The 23,634-nt window shown below is 42.9% G+C and overlaps 1 protein-coding gene across 3 annotated transcripts in view; it reads right to left on the minus strand.

Annotated features, from left to right (window-relative positions):
• Positions 1-23,634, minus strand: part of SRC (SRC proto-oncogene, non-receptor tyrosine kinase) — an 84,053-nt gene that overhangs the window by 55,183 nt on the left and 5,236 nt on the right. For 2 of the 3 annotated variants that reach the window (XM_027867112.1, XM_027867113.1), the window contains exon 2: positions 3,226-3,282. The gene's annotated coding sequence lies outside the window, so the exon portion shown is untranslated. Of the gene's footprint in view, positions 1-3,225; positions 3,283-7,627; positions 7,640-23,634 lie in introns of those variants that run through there. The other variant, XM_027867111.1, reaches the window with a different exon arrangement.

Genomic DNA, 23,634 nt, shown 5'->3' on the forward strand with positions numbered 1-23,634 from the left:
TGGATGCCTTTTACCCTATACTGCTCTGCAGGGAAGAGCTTTGAATAGGAAAAATATCAAATGAAAAAACTGGGGTGGAAGTGGGGAAAGACCTGGGACTCAGCTGTCTTTGATCAATACTCACTGAGCACCTACTTTGTGCTCAGCACTTTATAAAATAAAAAACACCCAAATCTAGTCCAACCCCATTATTTTACAAATGGGGAAGCAATCAATCAATCAATCTACAAGCATTTAATAACCTCGTACTATATTCCAGGAACTGTGCCTGGCACCAGGGATACAAAAAAAAAGCAAAAAAAAAAAATTCCTGCCTTCAAAGGGCTTATCTTGTAACGAGGAAACAACCCATTCATAAAGAGATATTCATAAGATAGATGCAGAGTAGATGGACAGTACTCTTAGAAGGGAAGGCCCTAGGGGTTAGGGGTAGCACCAGAAAATGTCTGTTGCTGAAGGTGGTGTTTTACCCGAGTCCTGAAGGCAGCCAGGTATTCTAAAAACAGAGGTGAGAAGGGAGAGCATTCCTGAGGAATGGCCACACAGGGAGTTCGTGAGGGGCATGGCTGAGCCTGGCATTGAATCCAGGATCTCCTATTCTCCAGGTGAGGGCACGGAAACCCAGAGGAGGCAAGAGACTGCCCAAGGGGACTCAGTTCGTCACTGACGGAATTGAGTCTAGGACTTCTGTGTCCTGACTCCTAAGAGCCAAGCTGGCTGCCTCCCAGGAGTACACCTCATGAACCTTGCTGCCCATGAGCTTACAATCTACTTGGAGAAACTAGATTAAGAAGCTTAAAACAAAAGATTGAATATCATTTGGTATGCACCACCTTGGCATTGACTGGAAAAGCTGCTAAAGTCCTAAAAGAAACTAACTTTACTTATCAAGTTCAAGAATCCAAGCATCCAAGGGGCAGCTAAGTGGCGCAGTGGATAAAGCTCTGGCCTTGGAGTCAGGAGGACCTGAGTTCAAATCCGACCTCAGACATTTGACACTTACCAGCTGTGTGACCCTAGGCAAGTCACTTAACCCCGTTGCCTAGCAAAAAAAAAAAAAAAAGAATCCAAGCATCCATTTGGGTCCCATGACTGTACTAAGGTTACAACATACCAGCCACAGACCATCAGCGGCCTTAGCCAATCACCCACCTCCCAGGACCTCATGTCCTGTGGGCATATGTGAGAAAAGGATTCCTACATACCTCAAAGGGAGGTATCTGACATCTGACAAATGTGAGCAACATCTGCAGCCCTAGAACACAGCTGTCTCCCTGAGCCTAGAACACCTTGTGCCGGGGAGCTCTCCGAGCCAAGGAGGCTTAGCTAACATCAAAAGGACGGTGGTTCCAACCTATAAACTTGGTGAAGACCAGCACCCAAGGGGGCCCTCTTTGGTAACTGGATGCTCTGCCTCAGATCACAAAGACATTAAATCACACAGTGGCACATCCACTGAGAACTGTAATGGACCTCAGAGGCCATCTGCTCCAACCCCTTTGACAGATGAGAAAACTGAGACCGAGGGAGGCTAAGTGACCCAGTCACAGTCACCTAAGTAGTAAGTGGCAGAGGTAGGATGTGAAGCCAGGTCCTCTCACTCCCAGCCCATGATTCTTTCTAGTAACGCAGGCTGCCTCTCCCTGAGCCGAAGCCCCTCTTGGAGGTTATTTGTTGCCTACCCTCCTTCTGCTCCTGTCCTCTCCTCAGGAGTCTGGTTTGGAGCCATGGCTCCCGAAATGCTCTCTCTTCTAACCCCCACACCCTAGGATCCCGCACTCCCTGCATAGCTTGTCTCAGGTACCACCTCCTTTATAAGGACTTCCCCTAGCACCAGATGGTAACTTTGTATATTATGGACTTTCTCTACGTATATGTTGTCAGTGCCTCTCCCATAAAGTTACCTTTGTATTTACTTTTATATAGTTTGTAAATGCTTATATGCATACATGTTGTTTCCCCAATAGAATATCGGCTGCTGGAGGGAAGGGACTATTACTTTCTTTGTCTTTGTATCTATTACAAAGTTTTGTCAGAACCCCAATACTGAGCAGGGTCTGGCTCATAATACGTATTTTGCAGATGCTTGTTGATTGACTGATTGACTGATTGATTGATTGATTGATTGATATTGCCATTTGCCCTGGCTCTTCTAGTGCTACAGAGAGGACCATCCTCTCTTCCTCACACCCCCAAGGTTGACTCCTCCCACTCAATAATGGAAGACTCCCCAGCCAGTAGGTTCTGTCTCCAGGCAGAGAACAAGTAGATAGGATTCAGGCAGGGGAAGAGGGACAGAAACCCAAAATTCAATCATTTTAGCATAAGGGGAAGCATGTACTGGTGAGAAGACAGGGGTCCTCCCTCGGAACCGCTCCCCTCATTCATGTCGGTAAGGACAGTATGAGGCAAATGTCACCAAACAGGGCCTTGGTGAGGTCAGATTGGAGGACGAACACCCTAAGACAAACAATATCTTGTGCATTTTTCAAAATAGTTTCCAAACCATTTCCTCATCTGCTCATGCAGCCTCACAAACAGTACTCTGAGGGAGGCAAAACACAGGTTATCCCTATGTGACAGAGGAGGAACTTCGGCCCAGAGAGAAGTGACTTGACCAGGGTCAGTCAGTGAGTTGATCCTTATCCTGGGATTAGAACATGGGTTTCCTTAATGCCCTGGACCATTGTTCTTCCCACTGAAAGGACATTTCCTATCACCTTTTTTTTCTCTGCATACCTTAGCTAGGTAACAACTCTTTTGTCCTTTTCATTTGTGGGGGGCTCATCTGCCCCAGGAAGGTTATGAGGTCCCCAATGCCACAGTAATCCTCAGAGAAGCAGCATTGTAGCATAACGTGCAGACAGTCAGGCCCTGGAGCCAGGATGAACTGAGTATTAAGTGCTGCCTCTGAAGCACTGAAGAAGGGCTATGAGACTCTCGACAAGGCACCTAACTTCTCAGTGCCCTAGGCAACTCTGTAACTGTAAATTGCGGGACAGTTGTTGAACTACATCGGTTAAAGAGAGTTTGCTCATCAGGGAGCTCCCCATGCTGACCAAATCACAGATCTGGCCAAAGAAGAAATCCTCACCTCACCCCTCTTGGTCCGAGTGATGAGCAAGCTCTGCATACAGCCGTGGGCTGGCTGACAGACTAGACAAGGATCTCCTATCTCCATTGTCCTGTCTGAAATGACTTTATATGGTTGAAAAATCCTCTTACCTGGCTCAGTCCCTGACCCACAGGACTGGGGGTAAGGGGAGGACCAGATGTTCTCAGCTGAAAATCAGAGAGGGATGAAGAGAAAGTTAGCCAAGAGCTGTTCTCTGTAGCCACAGGGGAGGGGCCCAGAGAGTCTGCAGACACAATGAAACTGGCTGTGAAAATATTTCCCACATGTACCAAACTTTACAATTTCCCATTTCCAAAGCATGTGCATATTCATTATCTCACAGAATCATTCCCAAAGCCCTGAGAGGCAAAGAGGGCAGAGAACATTATCTCTACTCTGCAAGTAAAAGAAAGGAAGCCTCAAGGAAGCTTTCATCATAGCATTTTAGCATTGGAAAGGACCTATGAGATCAATTCTAGGCCAATGCCCATATTTTTTTTTTTTAATATTTTTTATTGATACTTTCATGTTTTAATCACCTTCTTTTGCAAATATACCCCTCCTCTTCTCCTACCCAGGGAGCCACCCCTTGTGACAAAGAATTAAAACAAAGCTCAATAAAACCAATTAACACATCCACTTCCGCGCCCTTATTTTACAGATGAGAAAACTGAGGCCTAGAGAGTCGACCTTCATTTCCAAATATATTCCTCCTTGACTCTCCCACCCAGACAGCCAGATGGAGTGAACTTCAAAGGGGAACTGGTTGCTGAGTGATGGTGTCAGAGGGGAGGTCTGAAAGTAGCAGTGGAGATCACAGAGCATGCCAACTTCACCTCCTACTTTGTGTGCCTAGGAATGGAAGAGAAGGGGTAGCCAGCCTTGGAGAGGGTGGTAATAGATATGCTGTCTCCAGAAGAAAGTACTTTAGTGAGTACCAGAAGACCGGAGGAATGTATGTGAAGGGGATTTTAAAATAGTTTTACAAATTTGATAGAAGAGGATTAGAAGGCACAGTGGAAAAGATAGGGACTGGGGAGGGTGAGGACTAAGTTTACTGGCTGGGGGAAAGCCAGCATTCCTGATGTTGTTACCTTGGATGTCAAACCCGCCCCTTCACACACAGGCCCTTGAGCCTACAGGGAAACTGGAGTCACATAGGGTAGGGGAGATGTGGCAAATCACCAAGTATGACGCCCTCATTTTGTACATGGGGAAGCAGTGCCAGAGAGAGGAAGTGATCTCTCAACTTGGGCCAGCAGGGATCGGAACCACCATCTCATCCAACCCCCTCATTTTAGAGATGAAAATATCAAGGCCCAGGGGGGTCCAAGTGATTTATCCAAGGTCATACAGGTAGTATGCAGCAGACAGAGGTGGCATTGGAAACCAGGGGCTCTGGTTCTAGAGCTAGCACTCGTTCCACTTTCCTGATGCCAAGTCCAGCTGCTTTCCCCTGGACCACCCCACTTGTCACAAGCATAACTTTGTGAGTTGTCTGAGAATTCAGTTTTAATTCTGGCCACTGCTGCCCCCTCTCTCATTCTGCTGGGAAGTGGTGAAGAGCCCATCTCTACTCCCTATGTTTTCTGGTTCTCCATGTTTGGGTGGCTAGGTGGCATAGTGGATGGAGCACCTGGCCTGAAGTCAGCAAGACTCATCTTCCGGGGCTTAAAATCTAGCCTCAGACACTTAGTAGCTATGTGACTATGGGCAAGTCACTTATGTTTGCCTCAGTTTCCTCATCATAAAATAAGTTGGAGAAGGAAATGGCAAACCGTTCCAGTATCTCTGCCAAGAAAACCCCAAATGGGGTCACGAAGAATCAGACACGACTGAACAACAATCGACATGTTCACCGCAGACAAGAGTCAGCTCATATAGATCTTATACTAAAGTGGAGGTGTTATAAATATCCATCTGTCATGGCAGGGAATTAACTGGGAGAAACATAGGATGACAGGATTTAGAACTAGAAAGGCCCTTAGAAAATATTTCATTCAAGCCCCTCATTTGACAAAAGAGCAAACTGGGACCTAGAGATGTGGAACATTGCAATGTTTTATAAACCCAACAATGACACACAAATTCAAGCTGTTATAGAGAGTTGCTGCCCAGGGTCACACAGGCAGTGAGTGAGAAACAGAGCCCCAGGTCCAAGGTCTAAATCTATATCCACTGATTCCACGCCTAGTGTTTTTCCCATTGCACCAGGAACATCTGTATAATATCTCTTGTCATTCCAGGAACAGAAAAGAGTGAAAACAAAAGAAGTTAAGGCCAGAAGACAGGAGAAGCCAGTTTGGAAGGTGACAGGTTGAAAAGAGAGAATGCAGGAGGGTGCATATGAAGAGGCCAGGAGAATATGGCCTCAGAGGGTTTAGGGGACTCTCCAGAGGACAATCTCGCATGAATTTTTGAGAGTGAAACCTAAAAAATTTAGAGGGGGATTTCTTCATTGAGAGCCCAGAGGAGCTGGGCTTTAGCTTAGATTGGGGGAACTGAAAGCAAAGGGAAACTCAGGAAGAGAAACCAAACCTTTGAAAGAGAGTCAAGAGAAAGATCTGGGTGGAAAAGGCTGAACTCAGAGGAATAGCACTAACTGAGGAAATCCTCAAGCAAAATTTCTGTCTTAAGTTTGACTCTATAACTATGCCATGTACCTGTAATTTTCTCAGTCCAAAGTCAGGTTGTAGTGACCCAAGATGAGGTTGCCTTTCAAGCCTGAGATTGTAAACACGATTTTATAGAATAGCCAATGGATCACAGATTTAGAGTTGGAAAGGACATTTTAATCCTTTCATTTACAAATGAAATAGGTATCCAAAGGGTTAAATGATTGGGACCAGAATCACACAGATAGAACTGGGAGTTTCCTATTGAGGTCCCTTTGGTGTCTTATTATATAGACCAAAGGCACGATTACAGTTTCCCCTCATTTTCTTAAAAATTCCATAATATTTGCCCCCTCCTCCCACCCTCACATTTCATCACAATGGCTGCTTTTATTAAAAAAAATTTCCCAGCATGTTCCTCTTTCATAGTGAAGGACAAGGCTGTCTTATTTTTTTTTAATCATTCTAACTCTAGGTTTGCAAAAACATGACCTCCTCAACATTCGCTCCTTCAAACCTCGGGCTTGGCCACCTGGAGATACAATTACAAATCTCTTTCTTTCCCAACTGGGCCTCACCCTCAACTAGTCATCTGAATCACTCTGTTCCTATGGTAACACTCAGGCAGGTGGGGAAGGGGCCGATCTCTCCTGTGCTCCATGGTTGGAATTTCCCTTTGGGAAATTTCTATGAATATAACAAAAAAAAAAAACCCCACAACAATTCAGTATGAAAACATATTCAATAGGATTAATAATTTTAAGAAATCAACTTTAATAAGCCGGTCCCTCTTTGAGATAAAGAGCTAGGGAGCTGGAGAAGGGCAGGGGTTCTTGTTGGAGAACCTATGTGGCCAGAAATCAGGCATCTTAAGCAGCTCCCTCTGGGTCAGGGGCCTTATATATATTTTATACTTACTTATCTGGTACAAGTTACTTCCCCTAAGTAGAATGTAATCCCCTTGAAGACGGGGACTGTTTCTGTTTTTGTCTTTGTAACTCCAGCGCCTAGTATGGTACCTGGTGTGTACCAGGCACTCAATAAATGCTTGTCCGGGGACAAGGGAGGAAGCAGGGTGTAGTGGAAAGAACATTAGCTGTGGAATTAGAGGAGGTAGGTTCAAATCCTGCCTCTGATGTTTACTATCTGTATGACCTTAAGCAAGTCATTTCACTTTTCCTTTCTAGCGGGCAGTCGCTCAACTATAAAATGGGGGGGGGAGGGGAATCCTGACTTGGTGGCTTCTGGGATCCCTTCAAGCTCCAGATGGATAATCCTCTGAGTGAGCACACATCGCCTCATATTAACCAGCTTCCCCTGGCAGCAGGGGCTTCCAACAAGCATTTATTAAGCACTTGCTAGGGACCTATCAGGCACTAGAGATAAAACCCGGTCCCAGCCCTCAAGGAGCTCACATTCTAAGAGGGGGAGACAAACCTAACGAGATCTACACAATGTGAATGGGGAGGGAATCTCGGAGGGAAGGTCCTACTAGATGGGGGGGTGGGGGGTGGGGGGGAAGGAGGACCAAAGTAGCAGAAATGTGAATTAAGGCACATTGTACAAACAAAAGAATATTTATTGAAAGGCCACTGTGCACGTGGCTCTGGGGTGACTTGGGGGAGATGTGGAGAAGAGATTCGATTCAATAAACACTGATTTAAGTGCCTACAGTATACAAAGTCCTGTGTATAGCTGTGGGCATACAAAGATAGATAGGACACAGTCCGGCCCTTCTCTTGGGGAACTTCTGTTCCAATGGCAGAAAGAACAAACACCCAACTATCTATGATAAGGGATGAGTATAGGGGCAGCTAGGTGGCACAGTGGATAGAGCTCTGGCCTTGGAGTGAGGAGGACCTGGGTTCAAATACAGCCTCAGACACTTGACACTTACTAGCTGTGTGACCCTGGGCAAGTCACTTAACCTCAATTGCCTAAGCAAAAAAAAAAAAAGGATGAGTATGGTTAAGTGCAAAAGAGGAGTAAGATACGCAGTCCTTCCCCTCAAAGAGTTTCCAGTCCAGCCAAGAAGATAAGACTCACCCACAGAAACAGAGAAATAACCACAGATGACTGTTTGTCTTATCCACTGCCTACCTCCTCCCATTTCCAAACCCACTAGAGGCCTTTGCCTCCTCTTGCCTACAATACTGCAATACTGCAACAGCCTTCTTGCAAGCAAGGGGTGGGAGACATACAGGGGGAAATTTAGGTGACATAAAAACAAAATATGGCAATAAAAATTTATTTTTTAAAAGGTATCCTTTGCTTTAGTCTCCCCACTCCCAGCCCGACCTGCACATTCTAACCAAGTCATCTTCCTGATGCCCTTCTCTGGCCATTTCCCTCAGAAGCTCAGAGACAGAAGAGGTCCTAGAGATCAGCTGGAAGGAGGCATCCCCTCCCTGGCTCAAAGACCTCCAGTGATTCCCTGCTACCTACCACATCTTGTCTCAACAACTCCTTCAGGAAAAATACATTAAGCTATTGCACAAATTCTTCCACTGGATCAATGTTTATTAAGCATTATTTATGGAAATTACTGGAAATAAATAAGGCCATTAGGCAAAAATAAAAAGTAACACCTCCAAAATAAAAGGAAAGGAAATAGATCAGGGGAAACCTTGGTGATAAATATATAAAATAAAAACTTAGCACCCAGAATCTAAATGTATGACAGTTATGCCCATTCCCCCAGTGGATAAAGCACCAGAGAGTATCAAGAGACAATTCTTTCAGGTGGAAAAATGGATAGTTAATAATCACTTGAAAATAATTTCAAGCTCTCCAATAATCTGAGAAAATAACTCTTACATAATAATAATAATAGCTAACATTTATATAGTACTTTCTATATGCCAGGCACTGTGCTAAGCACTTTACAATTATTATCTCATTTGATCCTTACAACAACCCTGGGAGGGAGGTGCTATTATTATCCCTATTTTACAGATAAAGAAACTGAGGCAGACAGAGGTTAAGCAGCTTGCCAAAGGTTACACCACTACTAAGTGTCTGAGGCCAGATTTGAACTCAGGTCTTCTTGCCTGCAGGCCCAACACTCTATCCACTGTACCACCTGATTACCCCTAAGCACTACCTTGCCCCCATCCTATTGGCAAAGATAAATGAAACAATAAAATACAGTGGAGGCAGAGCTATGGGGGAATGGTCACATTATTAAGCTGTTGGCAGAACTGTGAATTTGTATACAGTAGTCTTTTTGGAGAGCAACCTGGAATTATACAATAAGAATTATAAAACAAATCATATCCTCTGACCCAGAAATCACACAAGTAGGACTGCCTATGACCTAACAAAATACTGAAAGGGAAAAAAAAAGAGTTGATAGAAAAATATTCACAGCAATATTAGTTGCAACAGAAAAAGAAAACCCGCCTGGAAACATCCTACATGTTAAACAACTACTGAATACCTTATCTGAATGACTTCTCTGTTTGCATTTGGGGAGAGGCAATCCTGGCATAGTGGAGAGAGAGCTAGCTTTGGAGCCAGGAAGAACTAGGTTTGAGTCCCACATTGAGACAGGCTGACTGTATGACCCTGGGGAAGTCACTTAACCTCTAAGGGCTCTATTGACTTGCATTGGTAGAGTGAATTGCCTCATCCATGAGTTACCCATATCGATGAAACCACAGGCCCACATCCTATTTTCATGTCTTGGAACACCTCTCCCTTTCCTCTCCACCTTTCCCACTTAATATATAAGCTCTTTGTGGGCAGACTTTCAGTTTTAGTCTTAGTATATCCAGCACCTAGGACAGTGCCCTATACATCTTAATAGGAGCATAGATTTTGAGCTAGAAGGGACTTTATCAATCATCTAGTTCAATCCTCTCATTTTGTAGATGAGGAAAGAGATGACTGGAGAGGTTAAATTAATTAAGTGTTAAGCCAAAGAACCAGGGCTTCAAACCTAGGTTCTCTGATTCCAAATCCCGTATGTTTTCCATTATGGCACACTAATTAGGCAATTAGGTGGCACAGTGAATAGACCTGAGTTCAAATCTGGCCTCAGACACTTACTTCCTAAGTGACCTTGGGCAAGTCATTTAACCTCTGTTTGCTTCAGTTTTCTCATCTGTAAAATGGGAATAATAATGGCACCTGCCTCCCATTGTTGTTGTGAGGGTCAAATGAGATAGTTGTAAAGCATTTAGCACAGTGTTTGGCACATAGTAAGTGCTACATAAATGTTGGCAATCATCTTCATCATTAGTGTAGTTTAACTACTGAATTAAAATTTAAGCATATCAATGTGACTATTCTACGACAAAAAAAAAAATAGGGCAAAGACAGAATGCAAGGAAATCTGGGGAAAGCAACAGGATGCAATGCTGAGGGAGGAAAGCAGAATCAGAATGACCCAGCACACTGACAACATCCACAGAAAAAAGAACCAAAATGTTTGAAGTCCACAGAGAAATGAGAGATTAGAAGATGACCCAGAGCAAATAAGTTGGGAGTTTTTTTTATCATTTTTGGCAAAAAAAAATAGATTTTCTTTTATGAAAATGTAACTAGTTCAGTTTTTATGGTTTTACTTGGGATTGTAATCTTTATGTTGTTTATTTGTATTTCTTGAGGTTGTCATGTTCATGAACTGAATTCTAAAAATAAATAATGACCTCCTTCAAGGCCCTCTATCATTCTGTCCCACCTCATTTTTCCAACCAAATCTCTCTCTATTCCCTAGCCTAGACCTTAGGCTCTGGCCAAGCCAGTTTCTCTCTCTCTCTCTCTTTTTTTTCAGGAGGAGGAATTGGAAATTTATTCTAAATGTTGTCTTTGGCCCCCCAAAAAACCCCTTTTCTTCCCCCATGTGTTTCTTTTTTTCCCCCACATTAGTTATGTTGTAAAGAAGAATTAGAACCAGTAGAAGGAACCACACAAAAGAAGAAACTAAACAAAACAGAAAAAAAAAAAAGCAAATTGTATGCTTCCATCTGCATTCAGACTCCATAGTTCTTTCTCTGGATGTGGATAGCATTTTCCTTCATGAGACTTTTGGAGATGTCTTAGATCCTTGCATTGCTGAGAAGGGCTAAGTCTATCAATGGTAGTCATTGCACAATGTGGCTCTTACTGTGTACAATGTTCTCCTGGTTCTGCTCACTTCACTCAGCATCAGTCCATACAAGTCTTTCCAGGTTTTTCTGAAGTCTGCTTGCTCATCATTTCTTTTTTTTTTTCTTTTGGTTAGGCAGTGGGGTTGCTCATCATTTCTTATAGCACAATAGTATTCCATCACATTCATATACCACAACTTGCCCAGCCATTCCCCAATTGATGGGCATCCCCTCAATTTCCAATTCTTGGCCATCACAGAAAGAGCTGCTATAAATATTTTTGTACATGTGGGTCCTTTTCCCATTTGTATGATCTCTTTGGGATACAACCCTAGAAGTCAAGCCTATTTCTTGACTGGACCACAAAGATGGAATGGCCATTCAGCCCCTCCTTAAAACATCTGCAGATGGTCATTCACCTCCTCCTTGCATCTACATCTCTCCTATCTCACAGCATCTACACACTGGCACTATCCACCATCCCAGACGATTTATTTCACCCTCCTCCCCTCCATCTTGCTACTTACTTACTAGATATGTAACCACAAGTAAGTCACTTCCCTTCCCTAGACTTTAGTATCCTCATCTACAAAATGAAAAATTGGACTAGGTCCCTTCCAGCTTTATAGCCTAGAGACCCTACAAACTCCTTATCATCTGTCACCCATTTATTCCCCATCATTCTCTTTGCTCCAGACATTTCTACTTTTGGAATCTCACCCCTGTCGCACTAATCTCCAACGAGATTCAAGTCAAATGCCACCTCTTCCAGGAAGCTTCCTCAATCCCTCTCAAGTCAGAAATGGCATTTCTTTCCTCAGACCTTGATCAGCACTTTGTACCTCTCTCACACAGTCATTATATTCCACTTTGTATGGTAGTTATTTGTATATGAGCCTTATTCCACCACCACTAGCCCCAAATTAGACTCTTAAGTGCTTGAAAGGGAGTAGTGGGGAGAGAACAAGGGGACTAGGGCAGGGCCAAAATCTCAATAAATACCTAGGCTTCAGCTCTTCTCATTGTACCCACAATGAGACTTCAAGCTTGGGCAAAGGACTGAATCCTAGACTTCTCTGCATCCTTGTAGCACAGAGCACAGGGTTGACCTCAGAGGAGGGACTGAGTACAGATAAGTTGGCTGACTGTATACACACACTTTTGGGTTCTCTCATCCCATTCGAGTTATATTTCCCACTATTTCTTGTTCTTTCTATTAATAAGTCAGTAGCCCTATTTTTAGCAGGGTTTGATTGGGATAATAAGCCACCTTTGACTGACAGTATCTTAAGCTTCCTAAGTTTGTAGTTCCTTCCCAGGAAGTCCTTGCTGGAAGTGATTACCCAGCAGGAAGTCCCCCCTCCCCAATCCCTACTATTCCAAAGTAGTGGCCAGAGCTCATTCTACAAGGCTCTCCTTTTCCTCCACTAAGGAAACACACCAAGGCTCAAGACAAAGCATAAGGTGATAGTGGGGAGTAAATGAAAGAGCCTCGGCCAAAGAATCAGCAGACCTGGGTTCTAGTTCTGGCTTTGTCACTAATGCACTATGTGACTACAGACAAGTCACACACCCCTCTGCACCCTTCACCCCCACCTCTGCCTTGTTTTCTACATGTGTCATAGGATGATTTAGAGCTGGAAGTGACTTTTGAGATCATCCTGTCCAAATCCTTCAATTTATACTCATGTACTCCAAATGGGAATTTGGAATCCCAAATATTTTTAAATGAATGTTAAAATAAAGTTTAGATAGATAGATGGCTAGAGATGAATTAAATGAGCAAATATTTTAAATGGACCTATGATCTCATCCTCTTTAATATTCCCTGCAGCAATGGAGGTCATAGCCCATTCCTGCCTGTCAGATAGTCAATCAACTAGCAATGTCCTCCCCCCCATTAAAATGTGAGTTCCTTAAGAGCAGGGATTGTCTTACTTTTCTACTTTTATCCCTAGCACTTAACACAGAGCTTTGTACATAGTAAATGACTAATAAATGCTTTATTCATTCATTTATTAAGGCCCACAACTAGACTTCAAGCTTGAGGGAAAGGACCATGTCCTAGACTTCTCTATATCCCTACAGCACAGAGCACAGGGTTGGGCCCAGAGGAGGCACTCAGTACAGATAAGTTGGCTGACTATATGCACACATTTATAGGTTCTCTCATCCCATTCAAATTATATTCCCCACTATTATATAGCCAGGCACTGTGCTAAGTGTTGGGGATACGAAATAAGGCAAAACAGACCCTGCTTTCAAGTTCAGTCTAATGCCTGTTTATCCTGTGTGACTTTTGTCCATGTCGTCCTATAAATTCACTACAGAGTGTTCAACCAACATACTGAGGGAACCCTTCCTCAATTCAGGAAACTGAAGCCCAGAGAGATAAAGTAATTTGAGTAGCAGAGGCAAGATTCAAACCCATACACTATGAGTCCAAATCCTATACTCTTCCCACTTGGCCATTAGGTTGGGCATAATAATGCCTGCCCTTACTAAAACTTAATTTCACACATGTTCCTGCTTCTGGCACAGTTTGGGAAGTAGTCTTCTTCTGTGGGTTCCCAAGGACTGAACTTCAACTGATGAGTTGGAGGCAGATTTTGGTCCAATATAAGAAAGAAATGTCCTAACAACCAGAATTCTCCGATAATAAAATGGTCTGCCTCATAAGAAAGTAAGTTTCCCATTGTTACAGCAGTTTCCACGGGGCCTGGAAGATGACCTTGTAGGGAGGGAAATGCTTGTACTGAGTGGGAGGTTAAGGAGATAAACTCTGAGGTCTCTTCTAGCTAAGAGATTGTGATTCATCTACTGTCCTGGCCAGAGGGTCCTAGGATTCAGAGCTGGAAGAAACCTTAGAAATCACTTGAGTTCTGTCATTTACTACCTGTATGACCTTGGGTAACCCTGTGGGCCTCAGTTTCCTGATCCACAAAATGAGGGGGTTGAAGTAGATGACTTCTAAGACCTCTTCCAATTCTAAATCTATGATGTTATCATCTGGTCTGGCTCCTTCATTTTATAAATGGAGAAATAAGACCCTGAGAAATTAAGCAATTCCTTGCCCCACCCCAAGATAACACTAGTAATAAGTAGCTAAGCCAAAATTTAAATCTAGGACCACTTACTTCAAATGCCATACCTAACTTCTATCACCCTGGAGATGGGGTAAGGGGGTGGGAGTACAGAAGATGGTCCCAAGTAGCAAGTACATTCTTAGAAGGGGGAAGAACCAAAGTCAACAAAAGGAAGAACTTCCCCATCCTCATTTACCTGCCCAACCCAGACCAGAAATGGTGCAGGTCAGCCTATCACCCCAACCCAACACAGGAGAACACTTCTTTTTCCTTGCCATGTAAACAACCCAGCTTCTCTTCCTACATTCCTCCTCCCTCTCCCAAGGATATGGAGAAGGTAATGAGATGAAGAATGTCACCCATCTTCCCCCTCCCACCACACATAGACTCCAGTGCATCTCCCCAAACCTTACCCTTCAAAAGAAGGGCACCAAGGAACCAAGGCTCTCCTCTTCTCTCCTCTACAGCAGAAACAAAGGGGGTAGGGTAGAGATAACTGACTGGTTTTGTCAAAACATGTAGCCTCAGGCATAGCAAAAATCTCCTGGAAGCAAACACTGTATTTCCTCCTTACTGATAAAAGGTTCCAGAAGGCAGTCTGGCATAGGTGTAAGAGCATTAGATCTGAAATTGTAAGAAAGGAGCTCAACCCTCACCTCTGACTTAAACTCACTGTGTTACCTTGAGCAAGTCCCTTCCTATCTCTGGGCCTCAGTTTTCTTATCTGTAAAATGAAAGGATTGGAATTGCATATATTCCGATTGCTTGCCTTCTCAATGTGGAGGGGAGGGGTAGAAGAGAGGGAGAGAATTTGGAACTCAAAAAATTTTTTAAATGAATGTTAAAAATAAATGAATAAAAAGATTTTTGAAAAAGGAACTGCACATATTCCATATATACTTATATATTTATATGTTGTCTCCCTATTAGAGGGCAGCTAGGCAGTGCAGTTGATAGAGCTCTTGGCCTGGAGTCAGGAAGACTCGCCCTGAGTTCAAACCTGGCCTCAGACACTAACTAGCTGTGCGACCCTGGGCAAGTCACTCAACTCTGTTTGCCACAGTTTCCTCATCTGTCAAATGGCAAACTACTCCAGTTTCTTTATCAAGGAAACTCCAAATGGAATCTTGGAGAGTTGGTCACAACTGAAATCAATTGAACAACTCCCCATTAGAATGTAAGCTCCTGGAGGAACAAGATTGTTTCATTCTCTGTATTCCTACGGCTTATCGACAGATGCCTAATAAATAAATGTTTATTGATTGATCTATGGATTGATAATCGATGAGATCTCTTCCATTGTAATATTATGATACGATGATTTATAACTGGCCTTCTCAAGCATTTAGCAACATTTAGCAACAGGAAAATCCAAGGGGAGGAGAAACGGGGAGGCTGCCATTCTTCTCCCAGTCTCCCAGCCCGGCAACCTTGGAGTAATCTTTGACTTGTCCTTTTCTTTCCATCTTTGTACCTAAACTGTCAGGAAATCAGGGTCAAAGAATGTAACAGATAGAGCCCTGAGAAATCTAGTTCAACCCTCTCATGTTTAGTAAGGCAGTGAAACCAAGGATAAATTCTTTCCCTGTACACCACATTACCACGCTCGTAGAGATGGTCTTGTATAGTTCTTTAGACGTTCACCATTCTGGCCTTTTCAGCTGTTCTCTCATCCTCTTCCTTCTTGCCATTCCTCCAGCCACACTCTCTAGGCTCTCATCACCTTACTACCTATGTGATGTTGGGTAAGTCTCTTAACTACTCTGGGATCCTGTTTCCTCATATGGAAGATGAGGAGATTGAACAAGATGGCTTCAGCTCTAGAGCAGCGATTCTAGGACCCAGGACCCTAGGCCATAGTGTACAGCAAGTCAGTAGAACAGTGTGATTCTAGTCCTGGATTTACCACTAGCTCTTTGATTTTATACAAGTGAGATCCTTGTTCCTCCATTTTCTCATTTGCAAAATGAAAGGGTTGGGGTAGCTCTCAAAGGACCTTTCCAGCTCTAAATACCTGTTTCTTTCATTACTGCCACAATCAACTGGTTTTTCTGCCTCCCATCTTTCCCCACCCCAATCTATCTTGCAAACCATGTCACAGTAATCTTCCTAATGTACTTGTATAATCATATCACTCTACTAAAAAACCATTAAATGGTCCCCTATTGTTTTCAGGATAAAGTCCAAATTCTTTACTCTGGTATTCAAAGCTCCCAGGCTCTGCCCTCAAAATACCTTTTCTATCTTGTCTCCAATTATGCAACTTTCATATACTATACACTCCAGCCAAATGTGAATGAATACTCAATGTTCCCTAAATCTACATTGTGCTTTCCCATCTCCACACATATCCTCAAGCTGTTATCTGGAATGTCCTCCCAACTAATTAACCCCTTTTGAAATTCTATCCATCCTTCAAGGACTAATTCAAAAGTCAGCTCTTACTTATGTGAAGCCTTCCATAACTAATCCAAACAGATATGAGCTCTCCCAATTCCAAGTTGAACAACAGTTTGTCGGTACTTTTCTTATGCACTTATACACATATGTGCATGATAAGTTAATTCTGGAGAAAAAGTATAACAATTGAAAATCTATTAGAGCTTTTTAAAATCCTAATATGAAAAATTAGAAATTTATTTGTGAATCAAATTCAAATTATAGTATATCATTTTATAAATTTACTTAAAATGAAACTCATGAAATTCGTAATACAAAATTCATAAAATGAGGGACAACAACATGATAATTGTGAGATTATTTTTTCTAGTAAGACTTTTCAATTACATCACCAAAACAATTTTGCTTAATCAACATTCTGGTACTAAATATTTTCTATTCTACATTTTCAGTTATATAGAAAAGATATTAACAAAACTTTTTAAACTTAAGTGAACATTATAATGCTCTTATATTAAATATTTAATAACTTTCAAAGCAGATACAATTAACAAGACTTTTTTTTTTACTTAACATGAACAGCAGAACAGTATATCATATCTTACCCTGGTTTTATTAAGATTCTTTTACTTTCAACTATAACCTTTTACCTTCAGCTATAACCTATAGGCTATCCCTGGTGTTATAATTATCTGTGACATGTTTTATTCCACTACTGGACTAACTATAAGCTGCTTGAGGTAAAGGAACCAAGCATATAAGGTCACATATAATCAATGCTTTTGAAAAAATTAAATGACCCAATGAATGAATGAGACAGCTAGTGTAGTAGAAAGCATCCTGGATTTAGAGTAAAGAGTTCCAGATCCAAATCCCAGCTCTACAGCTAACTACCTATGGACAAATCATTTAACCTTTATGGGCATAGAAGGAATAAGACCACAAATAAACAAATAAATAAAGGAATGAATGAATGAATATACAGACACTCATATAGAGACAAAAAGAGAAAGAGAGAGAGAGATTGAAAAGAGAAAATGATTTATAGTCTGGAAGCCTGGGTGGACATGAAGCTGGTATACAGTACCTACACAAATGTGCAGCATACAATAGTAAAAATAAAATAGAATAAGGTTATGGGATTTATAGCTGCAAGGGACCTTAAAGATCATCTAATCTAGTTCTTGACCTAGGATCTTCACTTGGATGGGGGGAAAAAAGTACATCTGGATTTCAATATAATTGGTTTTCCATTTAAGAAGGGCTTCCAAGACAGTCATGTCTCATTCCTCTCCATGCTGCAGAGGACTTTACTGGGTAGTTTTGTTTACACACACACACACTTTTCAGCTTCCTTTAATGTGCTGTCCTCTTCCATGAAACTTAGAATAAGAAGCTTCTCCCCCACTAAATAAGCTAAAACTAAGTAAGCTCAGAATACAAGCTTCTTGAGGACAGAGACTGCCTTTCTTTCTATTTGTATTTGTATTCCGAGGGCTTAGCCCAGTGCCTGGAACATTGTAAGCACTTAATAAACGTTTGGGATTTTGTTTTTCCCTTTGATATTCTATTGTTTTATTTTATGCATTTAAAAATATGATTCTGAGAATGGGTCAATATGTTTAATTCTGAGAAGGGTTCATGACACAAAAAAAGTTTAAGAACTTTTGACTTAATCCAATGTCCAGGCTTATTCCCAATGATCACCACATTTTATAGATGAAACTCAAGCCCAAAGAGATTAAATGATTTGCCCATAGTCAGCCAATATGCAGAGGATATCAAAGAAAGAGGAAAAGGACCCATGCTTACAAAAATATTTATAACAGCTCTTTTTGTGGTGGCAAAGAATTGAAAACAAAAGGGATGCTCATCAATTGGGGAATGGTTGAACGTGTCATGGTATACAAAAAATGACAGAACACTATTGTACTGTAAGAAATGATAAGGGAGGTGACTTCAGAAAAATTTGGGAAGACTTATATGAACTGATGCAAAATGAAGTGCACAGAAACAGGAGAACAATGTACACAACTGATCAATACAATGATCCACCACAATTCCAAAAGACTCAAGACAAAACATGCCATTCACCTTCAGATAGAGAACTGATGGATTTAGAGTGTAGATCTAAGCATATTTTTTCCTCTTTTTCTTGCTTTTCCCCCCAGAATATGGTTAATGCTGAAATTTGTTTTGCGTGACTACAAATATTTGTAATATGCTCTTTTTCGCCATCTTATTGAGGGGAAGATAGTAGGGGGAAGGAGGGAATTTGGAACTAGAAAAAAAAAATTTTAGTTTCTGTACTTTAAAAATATATATAAATGGAATGAACTGGGGAGAGGGGAAAAGTAAGTAAAGGAACCAGAATTCAAACCCAGTTCCATTTACAGCAAAGTATAGACAATGTACAGAGTATTATGAAATGAAGGGAATATCTTTTTTTTGTGGGGGGGAAAGGAATCAGGGAAGGGACATAGTCACAGGCACCGTGACTTTAATCAAGTCATTTTCCCTTTCTGGGCTTCAGTTTCCTTTTCAGTAAATTGGAAGAATTGGATTAGCTGATCCCTAAGGTCCCTTCTAGTTCTAACATTGCATGATCTTCAGTCCTTCCATCTGGGCCACACAGAGTTCTGTTCTAAGCACATCTCTTCTTCCAACTCCAATAGTCTCCATGTGTCCATGGACAAGAAAGCAGGTTGGGAAGAGAGCAGAAGGAACCAATCTAATAGAAGAAGAGATGGAGAATTCTCTGCCCTCTCATTCTCCAAATGACATCCCACTTTGGCTAAGAAAGATGAGTTTCTACTTCTTGAGCTGATCTTCCCCCTTGCCTGACAGCCCCTTCCCCTCCAACCCTCAGTCCTGATTGGTCTGTCTGCTAGCTACCATGGATTTGTGTCAGGAAACCTGGGTTCAAATCCCAGCTCTGCCACTAAGTGGCTGGCCACACGACCTTGCACAAAATACTTCTCTTGGAAGCTCAGTTTCTTTATCTGCAAAATAAAGAGGGTTGGATATGGCTCAGAGATTCTACAATCTTATCACGGTCCAAAGGACTGTCCTAATTTACCTACAGGCTTGCTGGGAGGGGGCGACCTCAATTCAGTTCAATTCCATTTAACAAATATTCATTAAGTACTTATTGTATACAGGGTACTGCACTGGGGACTAAGAATAAAAGGATGATAATTGAACAGTAGTTCCTGCCTTCAAAAATATGATACAACATAGAGTGGGATGGATGCAAAGGAGAGATATGAAGTGTAGGGAGGCAGTGTGGTATAATGGAAAGAGTCCTGGCTCTAGAATCAGTCAGTCTACAAACATTTATTAAGCACCTAATATGTGCCAGACACTGTGCTAAGTACTAGAGATGCAAAGAAAGGCCAAAAAAAAAAAGCCCAGTCCCTAGACTCAAGGAGCTTACAGGGGAGACAACATGCAAATATCTATGTTCAAATAAGCTGTATACAAGATAAAATGGAGAGAATCACAAAGGGAAGACACTAAGATTCAGGGGAATAGACAAGGCTTCGTGTAGAAGGTAGGAGTTTAGCTGAGCCTTGAAGGAAGCCAGGGAAGCCATGAAATGGAGATGAAGAGTTCCAGAAATGGGGGATAGACAGTGAATATACACAGAGTCAGGAGGTAAGTGTGTTGTGTGCAGAGAACAGGAAGGAGGTCGGTGTTTCTTGGTGGCAAAGTATGTTGAGAGGAGAAGGCAGGGTAAAGTAAATAAAAAACAGAAAGGGGATCAGTCATAAAGTGCTTTTAAAAGTTGTGGGTTTTTTTTTTTCAAAAAGGATTTTATATTTGATCCTGGAGGTAATAGGGAATTGATTGGATTAGGGAGAGAGGAGGGATGACATGATCAGATTTGCACTTTAAGACAATCAATGTGACAGCTGAACGAAGGATGGATGGGGTGGGATGAAACCAACCAAAAGGCTCGTTCAACAGTCCCCGTATGAGGTGAGGAGTATAAGAGGAAGGAAGGGGATGTATACATAGATATTTTGAAGGTAGAAATGAAAAGACTTGGCAACAGATTGAATGTGGGAGTGATGATAAGAGTAAGAAGTGGAAGATGACACCTTGGTTGAAAACCTAGGTGACTAGAGGACGGTGTTTCCTTCATAATAAAGAAGTTAGGAAGGGGGAGGGTTTAGGGGAAAAGACAATGAGTCTAGTTTTGAACCTGTTGAACAGAAGATGTCCACAAGACATCCAGTTTGAAAGATCCAATAGGTAGTTGGAGATGCGACATAGGCAGTGAGGAGGTTAGAGCTGGACAAATCACAGAATGCTCCAGATATTGATGATAATTGAGAACTGGAGGGCCTGAGGTCATATCCCACCATTCCCACTACCTGTGGGAATTTGGCAAGTCCTTCAACTTCCTTGGACCTCAGTTTACTCATGTGTAAAGTGAGGGGCTTGTACTACGTGGACTCTGGGGTCTCTGCTAGCTCCAAATCTATAAGCCTATGATACTATGAAAATTTGTTTAGTGAGATTATGCCAAATCAGGAGCAATCAAGAAAGGCTGCTCAGAGGAGGTGTCACCCAAGCTGGGCAGCAAAGGAAAATTTCAACAGGAGATGAGCAGCAAATACATTTCACCTCTCAGTTAAGTTCCATTCTTCACATCCCCTCCCCACCCTCCAACAAAGACAGCAGAGTCTGAAAGACAGACTCTCTCAGGGCCTCAAGGAAACAAAGGCTCGCTTCAAAGTTCCTTCATCCTCCCCTCCCCTCCCCTCCCCAAGAATGTGTTGCCCTCAGAGCTCTCAAGGCTAAACCCTGCTGTCTATGGGGCTCAGCAGAGGGGAAGGAAAGCTTTACGGCTTGGGGATGGAGGAGATAGGGCAATGACTCTGTAACAGACTAAACAGGGCAGATAGAAAGGCCAGGAAAGCCTGGGACACTCTGTCTTGCACCAACACTCGGGGTAAGAAGACATTCCCCAGAGGGGCACGTGTGAGAATAATAAGCCCTTGTGTTATGTGGCCTTTTGTTTTCACGCACATTCTCTCAGGGAGAGAACATCCTCCCTCACTATTCCCCCTCACCATATCCAGCAGGTTAGTAGCACTGTGGCTTAGAAGCAAGAGTCCTAGACTTAGAGTTACAGAACATGGGTTCCAATCTCAGCTCTGCAACCAAGCGGTCAAGTCCTTCAACCTCTTGGAGCTTTAGTTTTCTGTCCATGAAATAAGGGGGTTAGAAAAGAAGATCAATAAAGTTACTTCTATCTCTCACTTTTAAAAGCATTGAATTTGGAGTCAGAAGGTCTAAAATAACAGGGTCCTGGTTGACCACTTACTAGTTGGGAAACCACGGTCACTTACCAGCTCTGTGGGACCATAGGCCAGTCACTTTTCCTCTCTGAGCTCCTCAGTTTCCTCCCAAGCAAAATGAGGATAATAATGGGTGCAGGGGGTGGAGGGAGAGAGACAGAGACAGAGACAGACAGACAGAGAGGGAATTTACAGATGGTAGACACAGGGATGATTATCTCCTCCTAAGAATAGATTTTACTATGGGGAGGGAGGAGGGAGAACTGGACAGTATGGATGCTCTAGAATGGAGCTGGGGGGGGGGGGACAAGGCACAAGTGAGGGGAGGCAGCAGGCATTGAAGACAAACTTAGCAATTTTGTCACATTTTGTTGAAGGAGGGGGAAAGCCTGTCCAAGCCTCCCCTTCCTAGGTTTGTGGGGGAGGCCTTCCAAACAGGTAGATTAATTAGAGTCAATCTGAGGTTGGGGAAAGGAAGGAGTACTTAGTCTTAAATTTCAACCACAAGGCCCCAGAAGGAAGGGAAGAAAAGAGGAGGGGAGGAAACAGAGACCTTTTAAGAGGTCTATGGAGAATAGAGCAGAATATAGAGGCTGGGCATCCAGTGGCCCCAAAATCCTAAAGATTTCCTCTGCTTGAGGAAGGTGGTCTACAGGGGAAAAGGGGGCTCCCCACTGTGTGCATCAGGGAGAAGGGTAAAAATAAGCCTGGGTAGTAAGTGGTCCAACCCGTGTCCTTTTCCAGAGAGACACAGGGAAGTGGGTGTTGGGGGGTGGGAGTGGGGTGGGAAGAGGCACTAATTTTCTGTTCCCAGAATAAAATGGCATAGGGAGTTCTCTCCAGGGAACAGTACAGTACCCAGCGTACAGAAGACAGGCTGGTGACCAAGTGTTCTCCCAGCACTGCCATCTCCCCTAGCAGAGAGAGCGCTCAGAATTAGGCATTGCAAGCACCATGTTGGAGCTGGCAGTGAGAACACTTCAGCGTCTCCTCAGCATCAGGCACAGGGCCAACGAAGGGCAGAGGAATTTGAACCCAGAAGGCCAAAGCTTATACCCTTCCTACAATTCTGACTAGGTCGCTTAACCTCACTGAGTCTCCCTGCCTATACAATGAAAGAGTTGGACTCAAGTGGGATGATCTCTAAAGACCCTTCCAACTCTAAATCCCGGGCCTCCGAGATCCTCTAACTCAAAGCACCAACAATGAAGATAACTTCCTGCCACTGTCCTCAGGGTGTGTACAAGAGAGCTAGAATTGGAGTCAGAAGGCCTAGGCTCAACTCAATTCAATAAACAGTTACTAAGTACATACTCTGTACCAGGCACTGGGCTAGGCACAAGTCCCATGAAGGGAAGACATTTTTTAAAAGTGCCTGCCTTCAAGGTGCTTACAATCTATTCAAGGGAAGGAACATGTGCACAAATAAGTCAGTATAAAATTTATACAGGGAAGCACTAACAAGTGGGTAAGAAATCAGGAAAGGCCTCTTCCGGGACGTGGCATCTGACCTGGGCCTTCACACCTGCTAAGGATTCCAAGACCAGGAAATTGGGAGAGAGAGCACTGAAGTGACAAAGGCAATGCTGTGGAAGGTTAATGGCAAGTGGGCAGTTTGACTTGAATGTAGGGTTTGTGAGGGGAGGGGGGAATGTGGGGAGTTCAGAAAGACAGGTAGGACTCAGACTAAAAAAGGCTTTAAAGACCAAACAGAGGGAGTTGGCATTTTATAGTACAGGCAACTGGGAGCCACTATAACTTGTTGAGCAGGGGAGTGACCTATGCTTAAGAAAATCACTTTGGCAGCAGAGTGGAGGATAAATTAAGAAGGAAAGATGCTGAAGGCAGGAAGACCAAATAAGAAGCTATTGAAGGGGGCAGCTAGGTGGCACAGTGGATAGAGCATCGGCCCTAGAGTCAGGAGGACTTGAGTCCAAATCTGGCCCCAGATACTCGACACTTACTAGCTGTGGGACCTTGGGCAAGTCATTTAACCCTGACTGCCTCACCCCCCCC

This window comes from Vombatus ursinus, unplaced genomic scaffold (assembly GCF_900497805.2).
Source record: "Vombatus ursinus unplaced genomic scaffold, bare-nosed wombat genome assembly UNPS02014785.1, whole genome shotgun sequence".
Lineage (NCBI taxonomy): Eukaryota > Metazoa > Chordata > Mammalia > Diprotodontia > Vombatidae > Vombatus > Vombatus ursinus.